The following is a 22,036-nucleotide window of genomic DNA, read 5'->3' on the forward strand; positions in this document are numbered from 1 at the left end:
CGTCTGTAGGGGACGCCCGACCAAGCCGGAGGTAACATGGGGGTTCGGACTGGCGATCCCCATGTTGGTAGGCAACGGAATAGACGCTACCCGGACACCCCAGAAGTCACGTTTCTAATCACAGCATTATGAAATCAAAGCGGAGTCTGACAGAGACGTGTTGCTTTGTCGCATTCCTCATGAAAAATCAGAAGCACGACAATCCAGGGAGTTTTTACACGGCATAATATGACATGTTCTCTACTACTACTACTACTACTACTACTTTCATCTATTACTACTACTACTACTACTACTACTACTTTCATCTATTACTACTACTACTACTACTACTTTCATCTATTACTACTACTACTACTACTACTACTACTACTACTTTCATCTATTACTACTACTACTACTACTACTTTCATCTATTACTACTACTACTACTACTTTCATCTATTACTACTACTACTACTACTTTCATCTATTACTACTACTACTACTACTACTTTCATCTATTACTACTACTACTACTACTTTCATCTATTACTACTACTACTACTACTACTACTACTACTTTCATCTATTACTACTACTACTTTCATCTATTACTACTACTACTACTACTACTACTTTCATCTATTACTACTACTACTACTACTACTACTACTACTACTACTTTCGGCTGCTCCCGTTAGGGGTCGCCACAGCGGATCATCCGTCTCCATCTCTTCCTGTCCTCTGCATCTTCCTCTGTCTCACCAGCCACCTGCATGTCCTCCCTCACCACATCCATAAACCTCCTCTTTGGCCTTCCTCTTCTCCTCTTCCCTGGCAGCTCCATATTCAGTATCCTTCTCCCAGTATACCCAGCATCTCTCCTCCACACATGTCCAAGCCACCTCCATCTTGCCTCGTCTCCACACCGTCCAACCTGAGCTGTCCCTCTAATATACTCGTTCCTCATCCTGTCCTTCTTCATCACTCCCCGTGAAAATGGCAGCACAATACGACACGTTCTCGAACGGCTCCAATTTGAAAACCGAAGGTGGCACGGGTCTTCCAGAACGCGCCATTTCTTCCCCTCTTTTCGTCAGCGTCTCTCAGCTTAGGGGGGGGGGGGGAAGGAAAGGCACCGGATTGCTTTTGGACTCCCGTGGGTGATTCTCGCGCCCCTCGGGTACCCCCGTAAACCGGAAGTATCGGGGAGAGAAGACGGCCTCGTTAGAAGAGACCTGTACGGCAGCGGGGTTTGGCGTTCAAGGCGGAAAACCTGGCTGCTGCCGCGTCCTAGAGGAGGAAGCTCGTCGGGAAGGGGGGGAGAGAGACACAAAACCAAAAACATAAACAAAACAAAAGAACGTCCTTAACAGAAGGCTTCAACAATAAATAAATAAATAAATAAAGAAAGAAACAACAGCTGAAACCTTTAGCTATTCATCTACCTCCGAGCTAAGGTACAATGCGACCATACAGCCAGAAGCACCTGCGAGGCTGAAGTGTGTGTGTGTCTGTGCGTGCAGGCCTGTGTGCGCGCCGGTTACAACAAAAGCAGTAAATCTTTCAAAACTGTCTACATCAGACAAGGGGACTTTAATTAATGATGGCAACCTTGTCCAGCGCCTCTCTTCTGCCACTGTCAACACACTAAACTGGATTCACGGCACCGCGGCTCTGCCGCCCCGACGCTCGGCAACAGAGGAACCCGTTTAAGGTAGTCGAGGCTTTGAGGTCCCGGTGCGTTAATGTTCCTTAATAACTGGCTATTGCCGCCCGCCTCTCAGAAAACGGGCAACCCGCTGGACGCCGAAGACGCGCAGTCTGTTATCCCTATCAAGGAAATTACATAAACCGCCTCGCTTCCCTCTGAAATCCACCGAGCTTTGAAGCCGGGGCCAGATATTGAACTTGGCAGCGCTTCTGGAAGGGGAGGGGAGCGCCGCACAGCCGAGGAGGAACGGGCGAGCGGAGGCCGGCGAAGGAGGAAAAAAGGAACACACTTTCTCTCGCTTCTCCTCTCCCTGGAAAGACTCGCTCCTCTATTCCCCCCAAAACATCACAAAACCATGAGCGGTCACGGAGATAATCGTGCGCCTGATCCCGTCGTGTCATCCGACGTTGGGAGAGGGTGTAGTAAAAAAAAACAACAAACCCCCCCCCCCCACACACACACACACACAAACCAAAACAGAGCTAATCAACGACGGCCTTCTAGGACGAGCCGCTCTAATCCCGCGCCAGTAATCGGAGGGGGTGGTTACAGTACGCCTCACGAGCATATCCGCACCCAAACACTCCCAAAGCCTCCCGAGCCACATTCTCTAGGTGGCCCGCTCGAGCGACGGCGGTGCGGGGATCTCGGCGAAGCGTTTGGAGAGTTTGCGACGGCCTTAAAGAAGGTTCCAGCAGAGGAGCCTTCCGGGCGGCGATATTATGAACCCTACATAGCCCTCGCCAAATCCCGTACCCTGTCCCAAATCTCGCGAACGGACGCCGGATTTCCGCTGCGTTGCTAAGGAAACAATCACTATCAACTCGGTGCGAAGCAAAGCTAACGTTAGCTACCTTCAATTTTGTAATTTTGTATTTTTCGCAATTTTGGACAGCTGGCTGCTTTTGTAATTTTGGACTGCTGGCTGTCAACAACAGAACGGAGGTAAGTAACGTTAGTTGTCTGAAAATGAACATATATCTAATAAATAGACTTTCTCACATTTAAGAAAGCTGATCAGTAAGTTGTTACCTGTGTATAAATGTAAAAGTCATATTACTACAATATAGGAGCTCGTTTTGTTTGTAGTCATGATAAGGGGTGAAGTATCCTATGCTCAAACGTGGAGCAAGCAAAGATTGAGTTAAAAACGTTAATGTTGATTGTGGATAACTTAGACAGGTTAGATTGTGGGTGTACAGCGTTTCCTTGATGAGCGCTAACCCCATAACAACATATTTTCGCGTTGCTACGGTGGCGCACACGTGACAAAGCCAGAAACGGGATTTTGGCGAGGCCTATGTAGGGTTCATAATATCGCTTCCGGGCGGCCTCCGCTCCCGCCGCGTCTCGCGTCTCGCCGGTGGAGACGGCCAACACCTGGACCAACAAAAGCGGCGAGGAGAAACGAGGGGAGTGCGAAAAAGAAGAAAAGGTGGCTCTCCACCTCCAGGGGTTAAGACCACACAGCGAAACCTGCAGCTGTGAGGGGAAAATACGCGCACATGCGGGCGGCCGTCCATCTTTCGCCTTCTCGGCGGACGACTCTTTGAACCCAAAAAGGGCGAAGGAGAGGTCGCCGCGGACGTCTTTTGAGGCTCGGCGGCCTCCTCCCCCCCCCCCCGCCTTCCTCACCGAACCCGGGCACGTTTGCACTATCTGAAAAACTACAAATCACCCCCCCCACCCCCCCCCCCCAGTTTTTATTCCCCTTTTCGACACTGGGTACATACCTCTGGCTCTCGCCGTGCACCATAATTATATGATACTTGAAAAGAGAGAAGGGGGATAGGTACTTGGCAGCAACGCAAACGTTCATAACGTGATACTTTCATCTCCGCCGTCGGCCTTGATCCCCCCCACCCCCCACCCGGCCCATCGACACGCACGCGCACCGACGGTGGTTAGCGTCAGCGGGACCGTGTCGACGATAGCCACCGAGCCGAGGACGATCTAGGAAAAACGGGCTCGGCCGGGTACGGCGGACCGGGCCGTTGGGGCTGAACCGGCTACCCCCTTGCGCTTTAAGAGCACACCTGCTGGTTCCAAAACCAGCGGGGTTGTAAAATGAGCAGGTGGCAATTGACATACCGGTGAGCCGCAGGGCCGGGGGGGGGGGGGAGGGGAGGGTCGAAGTATTTTTTGCATCGGTTCACCGTCTCCACATTCTCCCGGGCCACCGACCCCCTGACTTAACGCGAGGCCTCCGAGGCGGGGGGTGACCCCCGTCGGGATCGGCCTCACGTCGAGCTCTCACCGTTTCCGCTCGTTTCGTTTCTCGTTCAGGGATCGAAAAGCGGTGCCGAGGCTCTCCCTCTATTTATGGGGCGCTTTTGTCACCGGACTCTTGGTAGTCCGGTGTACCATTCTGGTAACACTTTAGTATGGGGAACGTAGTCACCATTAATTAGGTGCTTATTAGCATGCAAATTAGCAACATATTGGCTCTTAATTGGTCATTATTACGTACTCATTAATGCCTTATTCTGCATGGCCTTATTGTACAACCAGTAAGCCATTAACTATGAGTTTTCCCTCTATAACCTCAGAAGTATTGCTTATTAGTAGTACCATCTCAATATGCTTTGCTTAGTATGGCCTTTATAAGGTGGTAGTACCACAAGAAGAGTTATTCTGCCTTACTAACACTTAATGAATATGGTCTGTTCTTACATAACAACACACAACACTGCAAGTGTTCATAGTGTTAAATTACTCTAAATTAAGTTTCTGTTACTTAGAATATGTTCCCCATACTAAAGTGACATCTTGATCATTACTAATTCACTAGTAATTAAGTTTTTGTCACTTAGAATATGTTCCCCATACTAAAGTGACCTCTTGATCATTACTAATTCACTAGTAATTACGTTTTTTTATGTTCCCCATACTAAAGTGTTACCACAATTCTAAACCGATTAGCACCGAATCGATTAGTCGATTAATCGGTTAGCTGACCGACAGGGAATGAATCTGTTACGATCTCGGTGGCCGATTAATACATTTGAGTCATCCGTCAATGAAAAGCACCGAACACCTGTCGATGGCATCTGCATAAATGCTACGATTTGCTCGCCTTCCTCTGATTTATGTCATCCCGAGACAGGGGCGGATCTACGGGGTGGCAGCTGCCACCTCTGGGACACAGTCTTGCCACCCCTGTTGCCACCCCAGGAAAAAAATCTCTAGATCCACCACTGCCCTGAGATGAATACTCGAGGTTCTTCTGGCTGCTGGTCAGACTAAGCCAACAGGGTTCAGACATCACTTTGGACTCTGGAAACTAAAAGACTGGCCCTTCATCGGTACTTTTGACTTTTGACGGGCCAAATGATTAACTGAAAAAAACAATCGATAGATGGGATCGATTTGGAAAATAATTGGTAGTCGCAGCCCTACTGAAAACGGAGGGTTTACTTTTCAGGACCACTACTTAGTAACCCAAGTACCAAACGACGCTTCCCTGACGCTGCCCAGGAAAACCTACCCGACCACAACATGTTGAAGTTGGAAGCAGTTACTGCAGCCGTGCCAGGAACATGAGGTATATATTATACGGCCTAAGACTATGGCTGAAATATATTAGAAAAAAATAATAAGTAAAAAAAAAATATATATTTATTGATATATAAATAAATCAACATTGCAATATTTTTGCTTCTTTTTTGGGGGGGGGGGCAATTTGTGCTGCGACATTAAAGAATAAAAAGAAGTGACAATTTCACCAAATATGTGCAGCATTTAACTTTCAAACCTCCGTTTGTTAAGTATTTTAGCACTCTAGCAACGACGGGGTTGATTTTACACAGGCAAAGAGAGAGTCATTATTATTATTATTATTATTATTATTATTAGGGCCCTGTGATGGCCTGGCGGCCTGTCCAGGGTGTCTCCCCGCCTGCTGCCCGATGACTGCTGGGATAGGCTCCAGTAGCCCCGCCACCCCGACTGGGATAAGTGGCTCGGATTATGGATGGATGGATGGATGGATGGATGGATGGATGGATGGATGGAAACGGGCAGTTGTGCGAGAAGTCGTTAAATCAGATTAAACCGTATACTGTGTCAGTGGAATATCATAAAAAGGAGGATCTTTCCCGTTTTCATTTCCTACCCAACGATACGAGTTTCAGCCTAACGTGACGGACGGCTTGAAGTCGCCTCACATGCTTTGCAATGTGAACACTGCACGTCTACTCTGCAGGGCCGAACCCGAAGCGATATGCCAGACTACAGAAGCGTACAACAAAACAACAACACAATATAAGAACCACAGGGTGCTTTAAAGCCCGCATCAGGTCGCCGCACAATCGGCCCCATGTTGGTCTGGAGGAGGGAGGGGGGGGGAGGGAAACTGGACCCACAGAGCGCTGGTCTTTAAGTTCATCAATAATTTGGCAACGTATTCAGGGAGCCTCCCCCGGATCCGAGCCCCCCGCCAGCGGCCGGGTTATCTCCTCCGGCGCCCGCTGCTTCGGCAGCCAACGGTTGTGCAGCTCGTTGCTCAGCCCGTGCTAACAACGGAAAGAGCCGGAGAGAGAGAGAGAGAGAGACGAAAGAGGCCGGCCGCAACTCTGTGTAGCAGTAATCTCCCTTTGAGGCCCCGGCGTCTCTAATTGCCCGGACACGAGTGTGTCCGAGGGCCGCTCTCGTTCCTCGGTGAAAAGATGAGACCCCTCGCGCTCCTTACAACAGGCTTAAGCTGATAAGCCCTTTCATTCAGCACGGCCGTGGGATCGGTACTCCCCAGTCCAAACAGATTGGGTTAAAAAGACTAATCAAAACACCGATTAGCCCCCAACACAGAGGCATGGCCGGCCCGCAGCATGGCCGCGGCAGGGGGTCCGCCCGCTCCGCCGCCGCCGGGCTCTCTGATGCCTTGGCGTGCGCTCTGCGTTTCGGCGCCCTCATTCTAGACCTGACCACGGGCGAACACTTGTGTGTATATATATATATATACCTGGTGTGCATGTGTTGTGCTTTTATTCCTTTCTTCTTCTTCTTCTTTTTAAGATGCAAAGCGCCTCGTGAACCCGCCGCCCGACACGGCCACTGCGCCCGGCTGCATCTGAAAATATACGCTGTTGTGGGACGCTAACGATGCATTTTTTTTAACGACGTCCTAACGCTTATCGGTAAGAAAATTGGCCAAAATCCCTTTTTTTTCTCCACCCCCCACCACTATTCTCTCTTAGCCCCCCCCCCCCCCATACTCTGTGACTTGGTACTGTCCATGCGGTTTCATTCGGGGTAGGATTTCACAGCAAGGCCGTCGGCAGAGATGCCAGTAAGACGTTCTCTGTGACCTTTAACCTTCTCAGACAACCTTCTGATTAAGCTGTCAGCTTGCTCCCCCCCCCCCCCTCAGTTGTACTTGGCCAATTACCCCCACTCTTCAGAGCCGTCCCGGTCGCTGCTCCGCCCCCTCTGCCGATCCGGGGAGGGCTGCAGACCACCGCATGTCTCCTCCCATACATGTGATCAAGCTCCCCCTGAACAGGCGCCCCGACGACCAGAGGAGGCGCTAGTGCGGCGACCAGGACACATACCCACACGCGGCTTCCCACCCGCAGACAGGGCCAATTGTGTCTGTGGGGACGCCCGACCAAGCCGGAGGTAACACGGGGATTCGAACCGGCGATCCCCGTGTTGCTAGGCAACGGAATAGACCGCCACGCCACCCGGACGCCCCCGTCAGCTTGCTTTTGAGTGTAGTTTGGACCAGACGAGCCAACCTTACCACCGTCGGACCGGTGCAAAAGCACCTCGTTTACAATGTCCGTCTTAACGATCAGGACGCCATGTAAATAAGACGGTGAGCTGTTCCATTCCACCTACGAACCCCAGACTGTGGTCTGGTATTGTTACGCACCACAGTCACACATCAGAGATATATGGGGGGGTCCGGGAGGTGGCCTCTTCCGTTGCCTACCAACACGGGGATCGCCGGTTTGAATCCCCGTGTTACCTCCAGCTTGGTCAGGCGTCCCTACAGACACAACCGGCCATGTCCGTGGGCGGGAAGCCGGACGCAGGTACGTGTCCCGGTCACTGCACTAACGCCTCCTCTGGTTGGTCAGGGAATAGCATGCGACAGGTAATCAGCACCTTCAAATGTCCCCCTTTCCTTCTCTACACCGACGTTACCCGAACCCTCCGACACGGGACGCCGCCGCCGCCGCACGAGCTCGCCCGCGGATGCCGTGCGTTGTTTGGATCCCGTGTCCTTTCTGAACGATGCGGTCAGATTTTTTTTGGGGGGGGGGGGATTTTATCCCCCACCCCCACCCCCCCACTTGTAAAAAATTGAAAGCTGCGGCGAACAAAGAGGCCGGGCCCGAGCATTGAGCGCACATCTGTAGAGCCGCTGTTGGCCTGAGAAAACACCGGAGCTCCGTGAAACGCGAGACGCCGAGCCAACACGCCGTTGTTATTCCCTTCAAGTGGGCTTTCGTGCACAAACTTGGAGCTACCCTCGATACGACTACCCAATGTCTGTCTTATTAACCCTTCGAGGGCTTTCTTCGGGGTAATCTGTGTTCCTTTACATCACCACCTGCTCATTAACAAGGGACAGTTTGCATTCCCGCTACTCAGAAACGGTTGGTAACGGGGATCGGCGGTTCGAGTCCCCGTGTGACCTCCGGCTCGGTTGGGCGTCCCTACAGAGACACAACTGGCCGTGTCTGCGGGTGGGAAGCCGGATGTGGGTATGTGTCCCGGTCACTGCACTAGCGCCTCCTCCGGTCGGTCAGGGGCGCCTGGGGGGGGGGGGATAGCGTGATCCTCCCACCCGCTACGTCCCCCCTGGTGAAACTCCTCACTGTCAGGTGAAAAGAAGCGGCTGGCGACTCCACATGTATGGGAGGAGGCGTGTGGTAGTCTGCAGCCCTCCCCCCGGATCAGAAGGTGGGAAGCCATATGTGGGTATGTGTCACTGCACTAGCACCTCCTCCGGTCGGTCAGGGGTGCCTGGGGGGGGAATAGCGGGATCCTCCCACCCGCTACGTCCCCCCTGGTGAAACTCCTCACTGTCAGGTGAAAAGAAGCGGCTGGCGACTCCACATTTATGGGAGGAGGCGTGTGGTAGTCTGCAGCCGCCCTCCCCCCGGATCGGAAGGTGGGAAGCCATATGTGGGTATGTGTCACTGCACTAGCACCTCCTCCGATCGGTCAGGGGTGCCTGGGGGGGGGAATAGCGGGATCCTCCCACCTGCTACGTCCCCCCTGGTGAAACTCCTCACCGTCAGGTGAAAAGAAGCGGCTGGCGACTCCACATGTATGGGAGGAGGCATGTGGTAGTCTGCAGCCGCCCTCCCCCCGGATCGGAAGGTGGGAAGCCATATGTGGGTATGTGTCCCGGTCACTGCACTAGCGCCTCCTCTGGTCGGTCAGGGGTGCCTGGGGGGGGGGGAAATAGCGTGATCCTCCCACCCGCTACGTCCCCCCTGGTGAAACTCCTCACCGTCAGGTGAAAAGAAGCGGCTGGCGACTCCACATCTATGGGAGGAGACATGTGGTAGTCTGCAGCCGCCCTCCCCCCGGATCGGAAGGTGGGAAGCCATATGTGGGTATGTGTCACTGCACTAGCACCTCCTCCGGTCGGTCGGGGGCGCCTGGGGGGGGGGGGAATAGCGTGATCCTCCCATCCGCTACGTCCCCCCTGGTGAAACTCCTCACTGTCAGGTGAAAAGAAGCGGCTGGCGACTCCACATGTATGGGAGGAGGCATGTGGTAGTCTGCAGCCGCCCTCCCCCCGGATCGGAAGGTGGGAAGCCATATGTGGGTATGTGTCCCGGTCACTGCACTAGCGCCTCCTCTGGTCGGTCAGGGGCGCCTGGGGGGGAGGGAATAGCGTGATCCTCCCACCTGCTACGTCCCCCCTGGTGAAACTCCTCACCGTCAGGTGAAAAGAAGCGGCTGGCGACTCCACATCTATGGGAGGAGGCGTGTGGTAGTCTGCAGCTGCCCTCCCCCCGGATCGGAAGGTGGGAAGCCGGATGTGGGTATGTGTCCCGGTCACTGCACTAGCGCCTCCTCCGGTCGGTCAGGGGCGCCTGGGGGGGGAATAGCGGGATCCTCCCACCCGCTACGTCCCCCCTGGTGAAACTCCTCACCGTCAGGTGAAAAGAAGCGGCTGGCGACTCCACATGTATGGGAGGAGGCGTGTGGTAGTCTGCAGCCGCCCTCCCCCCGGATCGGAAGGTGGGAAGCCATATGTGGGTATGTGTCACTGCACTAGCGCCTCCTCTGGTCGGTCAGGGGTGCCTGGGGGGGGGGGGGAATAGCGTGATCCTCCCACCCGCTACGTCCCCCCTGGTGAAACTCCTCACTGTCAGGTGAAAAGAAGCGGCTGGCGACTCCACATGTATGGGAGGAGGCGTGTGGTAGTCTGCAGCCGCCCTCCCCCCGGATCGGAAGGTGGGAAGCCATATGTGGGTATGTGTCCCGGTCACTGCACTAGCGCCTCCTCCGGTCGGTCAGGGGCGCCTGGGGGGGGGGAATAGTGTGATCCTCCCACCGGCTACGTCCCCCCTGGTGAAACTCCTCACTGTCAGGTGAAAAGAAGCGGCTGGCGACTCCACATCTATGGGAGGAGGCGTGTGGTAGTCTGCAGCCGCCCTCCCCCCGGATCGGAAGGTGGGAAGCCATATGTCGGTATGTGTCACTGCACTAGCACCTCCTCCGGTCGGTCAGGGGTGCCTGGGGGGGGGAATAGCGTGATCCTCCCACCCGCTACGTCCCCCCTGGTGAAACTCCTCACCGTCAGGTGAAAAGAAGCGGCTGGCGACTCCACATCTATGGGAGGAGACATGTGGTAGTCTGCAGCCGCCCTCCCCCCGGATCGGAAGGTGGGAAGCCATATGTGGGTATGTGTCCCGGTCACTGCACTAGCGCCTCCTCTGGTCGGTCAGGGGTGCCTGGGGGGGGAATAGCGGGATCCTCCCACCCGCTACGTCCCCCCTGGTGAAACTCCTCACCGTCAGGTGAAAAGAAGCGGCTGGCGACTCCACATGTATGGGAGGAGGCGTGTGGTAGTCTGCAGCCGCCCTCCCCCCGGATCGGAAGAGGGGGTGGAGCAGCGACCGGGACGGCCCGGAAGAGTGGGGTCATTGGCCAAGTACAGTTGGGGAGAAACAGAACCGCTGGACAGCATCAACCTCATGGAGGCGTTTTTCTCTAACGTTAAACCAACGGCACCGGCGGTTGAACTATCCCACACCTGTTTTACCGAGTAAGACCCACCGAACAGTGGCGGTGATTGTGTGAGCGGGAATGTGGGGCGGTGACCTGAAAACAGAGAGGCAAATGTCCGACTAGCAGCCAAGCTAATGCGGAGCACTTGATCAGATAAAAAGCATAATTCATTACGGGGGGAATACCGCGTTAGCTTTTAAATTGTTTTCAGGGCAGCCTTTCCAACTGGTGGCTTTCAATCATGGCTTCAACACACACACACACGCATGCACCCCCCCCCCCACACACACACACACACACAGAGCGCCGGGGGAAATACCAGTGGCGGATATCAGAACATCAGCGTGTCCTCGGAGATATCGTTTGCAGCCCGGTGTGGTTTAAACAAACCGCACGTGCGGAGCAAACTGAGCCGACCAATCAACACAACAGAAAGAAACGGGCGCCCGGGTGGCCTGGCGGTCTACTCCGTCGCCTAGCAACACGGGGATCGCCGGTTCAAATCCCCACACTACCTCCGGCCTGGTCGGGCGTCCCCAACAGACGCAATTGGCCGTGTCTGCGGGTGGGAAGCCGGATGTGGGTATGTGTCCTGGTCGCTGCACTAGCGCCTCCTCTGGTCGGTCGGAGCGCCTGTTCAGGGGGGGGGGATACCATGATCCTCTCACGCGCTACGTCCCCCTGGTGAAACTCCTCACCGTCAGGTGAAAAGAAGCTGCTGGCGACTCCACATGTATGGGAGGAGGCGTGTGGTAGTCTGCAGCCCTCCCCGGATCGGCAGAGGGGGGCGGGGCAGAGACCGGGACGGCTCGGAAGAGTGGGGGTAACTGGCCGGATACAGGTGGGGAGGACAAGGGTGAGAGAGAGAAAAATCAAAACAAAGACCACACCTTTCACCGGATCGGGTGCGACGTCCCTCCGTCCATTAGAAAAATAATGAGCGGACTACAGGAGGGACATCTGCCGGGAATCTCTCCGCCCCCCCCCCCCCACCTCCGAAATCATCTCACGACCTCCGCTCGCACTCATTTCAAGGTACGGCCTAATGCAAGGACGGCGCACGAAATCAGGCCGCGAAATCCCGGGCCTCGTTACGTTGCCGAGCACCGACAACACGACAACACGTTTGAAGATGCCAACACTTAGCCGGGCTCCATTCCCGACTCGCCGCCATGCTGCACAAAGAAGCGTGTCTGAAAGAGCTGATGGGATATTATGGAGAGGATTTTACTTTTGTCTGCAGTGCCATCTGACCTCATGAGACATGCGATATTTCCTAAACCGCCTCATTATCCGGCTGGAGATTAACGGCCCGCCCCGCATCTCACATCTGCCTCCCTCCGAGTCACGCGAGGTCAGCGACGTCCGAAAAGAGAAGCCACATGTCACACGGCCTCTTTGAAACGCAACACGTCTGACCCCGGGAGTGAGGAAGAGGTAGGTGAGGGCGAGCGCTCTTTTTTTTCTGGGGGGAACTGGGGAGTGCTAATTGGTTGTACGCGTCCCGGGACGGGGGTGACCTGGCAGCGTGGCCTCCGTGCAGCTGTGCTACTCTCCCGGGGAGGATCGGGCGGCGGCGTCTCTGCAGCCGCCACGAAAGGCGGTGACAGACCGTTTTATGGTTTCTCGCGACTGATCGTCTCCGCCTGGCGCTCACGGTGACGCGGGTGGGGAAACCTAGAAGGTCTTCAATCAAACTGCAGTGAGTGAATGGGGTTAAGGCGTGTCTACGTCTGCCCCGGGGACGTCATCCAACCGGCGTGGAAACATATATCAGAGACATTTACTCAAAAATAACTTCCAGGGGAAAAAAAAACAAGACTTGTCCTCCTGCTAAAATAGGTGTATTATCTTTTTTTGATTTTCCCGCCTTTTTCTCCCCAGCGGTACTTGGCATACTACCCTACTTTCCGAGCCATCCTGGTCGCTGCTCCACCCCCCCTCTGCCGGTCCGGGGAGGGCTGCAGACTACTACACGCCTCCTCCGATACATGTGGAGTCGCCAGCCGCTTCTTTTCACCTGACAGGAGGTGAGGAGTTTCACCAGGGGGACGTAGCACATGGGAGGATCTCGCTATTCCCCCCCTTCCCCCCACCGAACAGGCGCCCAGAGGAGACGCTAGCACACAGACCCCCGACCAAGCCGGGGGTAACGCGGGGATTTGAACCGGCGATCCCTGGGTTGGTAGGCAACGGAATAGCCTGCTATGCTACCCGCATCCCCCCCCCCAAAAAATAGGCATTATCTTGACCTTATCTCCTCTTCCCCACAAGACGTGCACTTGTTTGTAGCGCCACACCTTTTACATACTGGCTGTCTGCCTCAAACGTGTAAATATAAACCGGGTTCCCCTTCTCTGAGCTCAAACCTCCGTCTCGTCTTTCCTACGAAGGGTTGTATTGGACGCTACGCTGTCCTCTTTCTGTCACAAACGTTCAGCCGTCTCCCACAGTGTTACAGAACAGGGGCAGGGATGAGCGAAGGGGAGGCCTCTCTCCGTCCCCGCATGCAACCAGCCCGGAGAAAACCCCGCCTCGTCGCCGCGTTACCGGTCTGAAAACCGGCATCGCAGCCCCGCTTCACACCACCAGCGTCTCAAATCCATCCTCACACCGACGCGTGCAAAAACGCATGCGACTTCGTCGTTCGGGTTACGGCACGGACGGTTGCAAAGCAGGCCTCCGAGCCGCCGGATCAAAATCTCCACGCTGCTCAACAGCTCAATTGTAGACAAGACAGCAGGGCTGGCGCCAGCGTGCCAGTGTGCCAGGCTACAAGCTGGGACAGCGGGCCTGTTTGAAGAGCGAGCCTCTTTTCAAACAGGGGAAGGCGCCGCAGGAGTCGTTCCACTTCAGTGAAAACACCCCATAGGAAGAAAATGGCCAGCGCTCAGGGAAAGGGCCGGGCCATTGTCCTTGGGCGAATACGTGTCAAGACGGAGATTCTCATATGATGAAGCAGAACAACCTAAAAACCCCATCCATCCATCCATCATCCAAACCGCTTATCCTACTCGGGGTCGCGGGGGTGCTGGAGCCTATCCCAGCAGCCATTGGGCGGCAAGCCCAATGTATACAATATATGCCTAAAGAGTTAGCATGATGAAATAAACCCCATTTTTTTTGTGTGATAAAGACGACAATTCGACATTGGTATACATTTCCTAAACCCATCACTGGTAAATCTGTCGTTACGTTTCTGTCGTCAGTCTGAGGAGGCATATCAGCAGCGATGACGGGGTTGGGATAATTGCAAAGAAAAAAAAAAACAAAAACCAGTAAACCTGAGAGAGGTGACAATGGAAAAGCGAAAGACAGATCGGGATGGCAGGGTGCCCCTGGGGCGTCTAAGCTGTTATTATGTTGGAATGGGCTGTCGAGCTGCGGTATGGGGCAATTAGAGACCAGAAGACCGACCGGGTGGGGGGCTGGGGTGGGGGGGGGGGCGGGGGGGTCCAAGGCACGGCAACACTTTTCGTGAAGCGTTCTCAGCACACGGGATGATGCTGCAGGAAAAAAAAAGAGCGACAAGCCTCCATGTCTGCATGCTAGCCCAGATGTGGCGGAGTAAATGACAGTGGATTTATGAATCGAAATAACAACCATCTGTTTATTTCCATGGAAAGGGGCCCGGTTTAAGCGGCTTTCCCGTCATCGGCGGAACCCAAAATTAATATCAGGCAATTGTGTGCCGGTACTTCTTCTGCAAGCATTTGGATAATCTGGAAAAACAGAGCGAGGGGGGGGGGGTGTTTGTCGAGTGAGCACTGCATGTGCCCATTAGTACAGTAAGGAATAACAAACGCAAGCTGATTAATCGCCTGTTTTTCTCATCTAAGTGTTAATGCAGGCACTGTGGTGAAAACATGGCTACCTCTGGTATCTTTTAACATCGTTCTCCCTTGGAAAGTTCTGGTGAAGAAGAAAAAAAAACCACAGAGAGAGAGAGAGAGAGAGAGAGAGAGAGAGAGAGAGAGAGAGAGAGAGAGAGAGAGAGAGAGAGAGAGAGAGAGAGAGAGAGAGAGAGAGAGAGAGACCTGGAATCAACCAGCTGCAGTGCAGAAAACGGGGACAAAGAGGAAGAGCTTATCCCAGGGTATCATTTCAGCAGTTCGTGGACCACAGACCAAGGTCGCAGCCTTCCAGGCATTGTGTGTTTTCATTTACAGGCAGATAGCACAAGTAACAACAGATTGTGTTGCAAAGAGGGAACGAGGCTTGCGGGACACACTGCTCGACTGTTCCGTCGATTCTCGGTTGGGTAACGCGAGCCCCCGAACTTCCACCTCCGATGAGATCCCCACACACACACACACACACACACACATTGTCGCCTCTCACAATCTTACAGATCCCTCAGTAAAGAGGACACAAAAGGGGAGGGAAAGGAGACAGAAACACAAGCTTGGTTTGAGAGGTAGAGTAACAGTTGCCACGGCCAAGTGTCCACAGCCTTCACTTAGGAGCCCTCTTTCCCTGCCCTCTGTTTCCGTTCCCCATTTTCCCTGCTCTCTGTTTCCCTGCCCTCTGTTTCCCTGCTCCCTGTTTCCCTGCCCTCTGTTTCCCTGCTCCCTGTTTCCCTGCCCTCTGTTTCCCTGCCCTCTGTTTCCCTGCCCTCTGTTTCCCTGCTCTCTTGTTTCCCTGCTCCCTGTTTCCCTGCTCTCTGTTTCCCTGTTCTCTGTTTCCCTGCTCTCTGTTTCCCTGTCTCTGTTTCCCTGCCCTCTGTTTCCCTGCCCTCTGTTTCCCTGTCTCTGTTTCCCTGTCTCTGTTTCCCTGCTCTCTGTTTCCCTGCCCTCTGTTTCCCTGTCTCTGTTTCCCTGCTCTCTGTATCCCTGCCCTCTGTTTCCCTGCCCTGTTTCCCTGCTCTCTGTTTCCCTGCCCTCTGTTTCCCTGCCCTCTGTTTCCCTGTCTCTGTTTCCCTGCCCTCTGTTTCCCTGCCCTCTGTTTCCCTGTCTCTGTTTCCCTGCTCTCTGTATCCCTGCCCTCTGTTTCCCTGCCCTGTTTCCCTGCTCTCTGTTTCCCTGCCCTCTGTTTCCCTGCCCTCTGTTTCCCTGTCTCTGTTTCCCTGCCCTCTGTTTCCCTGCCCTCTGTTTCCCTGCTCTCTGTTTCCCTGCTCTCTGTTTCCCTGTTCTCTGTTTCCCTGCCCTCTGTTTCCCTGTCTCTGTTTCCCTGCTCTGTGTCCCTGCCCTCTGTTTCCCAGCTCTCTGTTTCCCTGTCTCTGTTTCCCTGCTCTCTGTTTCCCTGCCCTCTGTTTCCCTGCTCTCTGTTTCCCTGCTCTCTGTTTCCCTGTTCTCTGTTTCCCTGCTCTCTGTTTCCCTGCTCTCTGTTTCCCTGCTCTCTGTTTCCCTGCCCTCTGTTTCCCTGCCCTCTGTTTCCCTGCTCTCTGTTTCCATGCCCTCTGTTTCCCTGCTCTCTGTTTCCCTGCTCCCTGTTTCCCTGCTCTATTTCCCTGCTCCCTGTTTCCCTGCCCTCTGTTTCCCTGCTCTCTGTTTCCCTGCTCTCTGTTTCCCTGCTCTCTGTTTCCCTGTCTCTGTTTCCCTGCTCCCTGTTTCCCTGCCCTCTGTTTCCCTGCCCTCTGTTTCCCTGCTCTCTGTTTCCCTGTCTCTGTTTCCCTGCTCTCTGTTTCCCTGCTCTCTGTTTCCCTGCCCTCTGTTTCCCTGCCCTCTGTTTCCCTGCTCTCTGTTTCCCTGTCTCTGTTTCCCTGCTCTCTGTTTCCCTGCCCTCTGTTTCCCTGCCCTCTGTTTCCCTGCTCTCTGTTTCCCTGCTCCCTGTTTCCCTGCCCTCTGTTTCCCTGCTCTCTGTTTCCCTGCCCTCTGTTTCCCTGCCCTCTGTTTCCCTGCCCTCTGTTTCCCTGCTCTCTGTTTCCATGCCCTCTGTTTCCCTGCTCTCTGTTTCCCTGCTCTCTGTTTCCCTGCCCTCTGTTTCCCTGCTCTATTTCCCTGCTCCCTGTTTCCCTGCCCTCTGTTTCCCTGTCTCTGTTTCCCTGCTCTCTGTTTCCCTGCTCTCTGTTTCCCTGCTCTCTGTTTCCCTGCTCTCTGTTTCCCTGTCTCTGTTTCCCTGCTCCCTGTTTCCCTGCCCTCTGTTTCCCTGCCCTCTGTTTCCCTGTCTCTGTTTCCCTGTCTCTGTTTCCCTGCCCTCTGTTTCCCTGCCCTCTGTTTCCCTGCCCTCTGTTTCCCTTTCTCTGTTTCCCTGTCTCTGTTTCCCTGCCCTCTGTTTCCCTGCCCTCTGTTTCCCTGCTCTATTTCCCTGCCCTCTGTTTCCCTGCCCTCTGTTTCCCTGCTCTCTGTTTCCCTGCTCTCTGTTTCCCTGCTCTGTTTCCCTGCCCTCTGTTTCCCTGTCTCTGTTTCCCTTTCTCTGTTTCCCTGCTCTCTGTTTCCCTGCTCTCTGTTTCCCTGCTCTCTGTTTCCCTGCTCTCTGTTTCCCTGCTCTCTGTTTCCCTGTTCTCTGTTTCCCTGCTCTCTGTTTCCCTGCTCTCTGTTTCCCTGCTCTGTTTCCCTGCTCTCTGTTTCCCTGCTCTGTTTCCCTGCCCTCTGTTTCCCTGTCTCTGTTTCCCTGTTCTCTGTTTCCCTGCTCTCTGTTTCCCTGCTCTGTTTCCCTGTCTCTGTTTCCCTGTCTCTGTTTCCCTGCTCTCTGTTTCCCTGCCCTCTGTTTCCCTGTCTCTGTTTCCCTGTCTCTGTTTCCCTGCCCTCTGGCCTGTGCTGCCACAGCGGAGCAGGTGCCTGCATACATTCCTTACGTAAGCTCTTGGCAAACATGGCGCGCAGCAACAGAATCACAGCTGCAGAACAATAGAGCCACGTTACATTACAGGAATACAGCCAGGTACTGACAGTCTAACCTAGAGTCAAGGTAACAGCCCTCGCGGGGGCAACGACACCGCAGGCTTGAATTTTCTCTCAAGGTGAATGCGCCGTAATTGTATACAGCCACACACACACAAAAAAAAAATCGGGTGTAACAAAAACATTCAATGGCACTAATCAAAAAACACATCTAGGAATCTTTAAACCACTAAATCATAACTGCTTGTTACAACAGCCCGGGAAAAGATGTTGGGTGATTACTTCAAATAGATGGGTGCAGTACTCAAAGCACCTTTATGTCCCACATTTAGTCTTGCAGAAATATCTGCCCCACTTTAGCATTCATTCCTGTCCATGGGAGCATGCAAGGGCAAGCACTCATAATGTTGCTGGGGAAACTGACACACAACACACACACACACACACACACACACACACACACACACACACACACACACACACACACGATGTCCATTTAATGCAATGCATCCCCCCCCCCCCCGAAGTTGTTGATGTTGCCATAACCTCCTCCACGGCCAGGTTAACACAACAGCCGAGAGAGTTGTGTAAATGTGTTTAACGCCTTCCTGAACTTCTCCACCGGCTGCATCATGTTCCACGTCACACGAGCTCCACTGATCTCCACGGTCCATCCACAGCCATGCTAGCCCAAACCGCCGCACTGAAAAATGACCGAAAAGGGGGGGGGGGGGGCGGGGGTGGCGACTCACAATGCGGGCCTTCGCCGACCAAATCTGACATTTGCAGTTGAAATTGTGGATTTTTCTCTATTAAAAAAAAAAAAAGTTAATTTATCCATCTGGACCACGGAGTCGGGTTCCATAATGCTAACCGGGGTCTTTGACATTTTGAGCGGGTAGGACGAACACGGGTGCAGCAGCAGCAGCAAACACCGCCCCCCTACTCAAACGGGAAGGAAATAATGACGTGGTGACGCTGCTGTGGACAGACAATCTGCCAGTTACACATTCAGTGTTTATAATACTACCACAACGTTCCCATATAGTTTCATGTAGCGTGTCATAGACTGGACGGACTACTGCAGCGACGGTGCAAGGATGGCCATCTTTACGAGGGTGGGGACTGCTTACTGCTGAGCGGATGGCACACGGGCGGTAAGGACTGCTACGCCTTATTCACAGCCAGAGGAAGGGACACATCAGGGAAATCACAGGCTCCACCTTTAGAGATAAAGAAGCGGGCAATATCGCTGACAACAAGCGGGTGGCGGGGGGGGGGGAGGCTCGACCCCCCCACAACCACTTCTCGTCGAATCTAAGAGACACCGCGGGCCTGGGTGTGCTGCAGTTTGCGTCGCATCGCCGTCACGCCGATGACAGGCCCCCCTCAGCGCCTCCACCCGGAGCCCCCCTGCCGCCATGGCTCCGGGCCCAGACAGCGGGTGTCCTTTCTCGCGGGCGAGCTAAAAAGCACAAAACCCCGTGGGCCGAGGCGGCTGGAACAAGAGGCCTTCCTATCGCCGAGACGCCATCCTCCCGCCTCCTCAGCTCCCGACGGCAACGGCGCTGGCGGGCGTCACAGTTTGCTCTCCCCCGTTGGCAGAGCCGGGCTTTCACACAGACTTGGCCACGGCTTTAATTGATTTAAGGGGGAACTTGCCCCCCCCCTCCCCCTCCCTCCCTCCCGCTGCACAATTCCATGTAAGGCGGTGCCAGCGAGCCAAGACACTCCTTTCACAGACAGCTGTGCTTCCCTCTAAAACAACAAGCAGACGTCCAGCCTCTCAAAGCTCACGGTCAAACGCTTGTGTCTGGACCCACACACACACACACACACACACACACACACACACACGCACACACACACACACACGCACACGCACACACACACCGCCGAATACGGAGTAAGGAAATGGAGTTCAAAAAATAAAACAAGAGCAGACACCTCGGCTGCAGCGGTCTCGGGCTTAACACTGACACACGAGTATGCGAGCGACCCAAAATATTAACGAATAAGTGTGCACGCGCCGAAAGCGAGCTTCGACGGGAGCTCGCCGAGCATCGCCAAGCGGCTCCGGCAGCTTTGTGATGCAGACTTGCCGAGGGACAAGCCTCTCTCTCCTCCTCATCACAAGGCAACCAAAAAAGGAAAGAAAAAAAAGGAAAAGAAGAAAATTCGGACGTGATTCATTGTTTTTAAAATACAAAATGGAGGCGAGCGAGCGAGCGACGCGGCGGTCCCAAACAGTTCACATTCTTCCCGCTTCGGCGCACGGAGACGATCCTGCAGGAAGCGAACGTTTAGAGCCACGGGAAGGCCGGGAATGGGGAGGCCGAGTGGAAAGAGAAATCAAAGTGCGGATCAGGAAATGACTGCCGGTGGGTGCAGCTCAGTGCAGGGGAAGGGGAAGGGGAAGGGGGGGGGGGGAGACAGATGGGGATGTGGATGGACAGGGTGGAGGGACTCTTGGGTGGGTGATGACGCTCTGAAAGAGGCGATTGAGGAGAAATCGCCTCCATTGCCACCAGATGAGCGCTGCTTGCCGCCGCCGCCGCCGCTCAAAAACAGCCTAGCCGGACCTGTGTGCAGCCGCTACCCCCCACCCACCCCCCCCACCCCACCCACCCACCACCCCAAACCCACAACATCAACACGGCCCCTCCACAAGGTCAACACCACTCGCCAATTAGACTTCTCCGCGGTCCACAAGTGCAATACCCAAAAAAAAAAAAAAAAAAAAAACTGTCCAGTTTTTACAGCTTTCCGGGATTTAATATGTTCAACGTGTGCCTTTTGTGAGTTTAACAAGGTTGTGTTTGACTAAGACGCACAAATACCTAACACAACGGGAAGCTAATTAAAGGCAAAAACATCACGGGGGAAATAAAATTTAAAAAAAGAAGAAAATAAATGAATAAATAAAAACACAACTTCCTCGATTGTGAATAAAAACCCGTCTTCTTGGGGTGGGGGGGGTATGTCCTATCGGGTGTGTGTGTGTGTGTGTGTGTGTGTGTGTGTGTGTGGCATTTGTGAGATAAACACCGCGCGTGTGCACGGCGGAGAGGCGGCATTGTCAGCAACCGCACAAAAAAAAAAAAAAAATATGTCAGACGGATATGCAACTATAACCCGTTCCTCTTACGACAAGAGAGCCGAAACGCATGCATGATGAACGACAACGGCCTGTGTGTGTGTGTGTGTGTGTGTGTGTGTGTGTGTGGGTGTGTGTGACAGGCTACACAAGGCCTCGATTCAATGCCGAACGCGTTCCAGAGGACGCAACATGGCTGTAATAGCGTTACCTAAAAGGAGCCGGTAATCGAAAACAGGAATTTCCTCTGCAGCCTTGCAGGGAGAGGACAGGCCGAAGGCTCGAACCCCCGACGGCGGCCAAACCTGCGGCGCACGGCGTACGTGCCATGGCCAGCACCGCTAGTGCCGGCTGCAGGAGGGGGTATGAAATATGGCTATGTTGATTCTATAGAGACTCCCCCCCCAACACACACACACACACACACACACACACAAGGGTTTAGAAGACAATACAGCGGCACGGTGGCTGTAGCCGTGCCCCACCCACACGGCGGCAGCGGGACTACCCCCCCGCTCCGTCACCCCCGCCCGCCCCCCGCCGCCGCCGCCGCTCACGCCCGGACTCCATAATGAAGTGAAACAGAAGCAATTACGCACAATCTGAAACGCATAAGAGGGCCCGATTCTCTCAAAGGGAAGGTGAAGCACACCTACACAATCACCGGCTCCGCAGGCAAAGGCCACACGGGTGAGGGGGGGTGGAGGAGGGGGGGAGGAGGGGGGGAGAAGAGGAGGAAATAAAAACAAAAAAATAAGAAAATAAACCCAAAAAAACCCCCCAACCGCGCAGGAAAAGGCCGACGCCATTGAGGCTCGTAAGGTATCCCTCCTTCCCCCGGTTCTCTACTGGAGAGGCGCGTTCCTCCTCGGAAAGAGCAGAAGGTATAAATCACGACGCAGAACCGATCCTCCGGGCCGGGGGATCGAGGTCGGGGGTCAAGCGCCGGTTTCCTCGCAGTCGTCTGGGTGGATTTCACCGATCGCCGCTCTTAAACGTCGCACAATCGCCGCAGCATCCTCTGGATTTACCTCCTTTCTTTTTTTTTCTTCCCCCCCCCCTTTTTTTTTTTCTCCCCCGAGCATCTCGAGCTGTACGTAACGGCGTTGTTTATGTTTATCACGCGGCGCCGGACAGGTTGCCTTTGTTTGGAGGATAAGACCCCCGCCGCCAAAGGGACGGCACACCCCGATGCTGCTCCCTGAAAACAAATGGAAATGATGTGCAACAATAACGGACACACGACACACACACACACACACA

Source organism: Lampris incognitus, chromosome 7 (assembly GCF_029633865.1).
Source record: "Lampris incognitus isolate fLamInc1 chromosome 7, fLamInc1.hap2, whole genome shotgun sequence".
Taxonomy (NCBI): domain Eukaryota; kingdom Metazoa; phylum Chordata; class Actinopteri; order Lampriformes; family Lampridae; genus Lampris; species Lampris incognitus.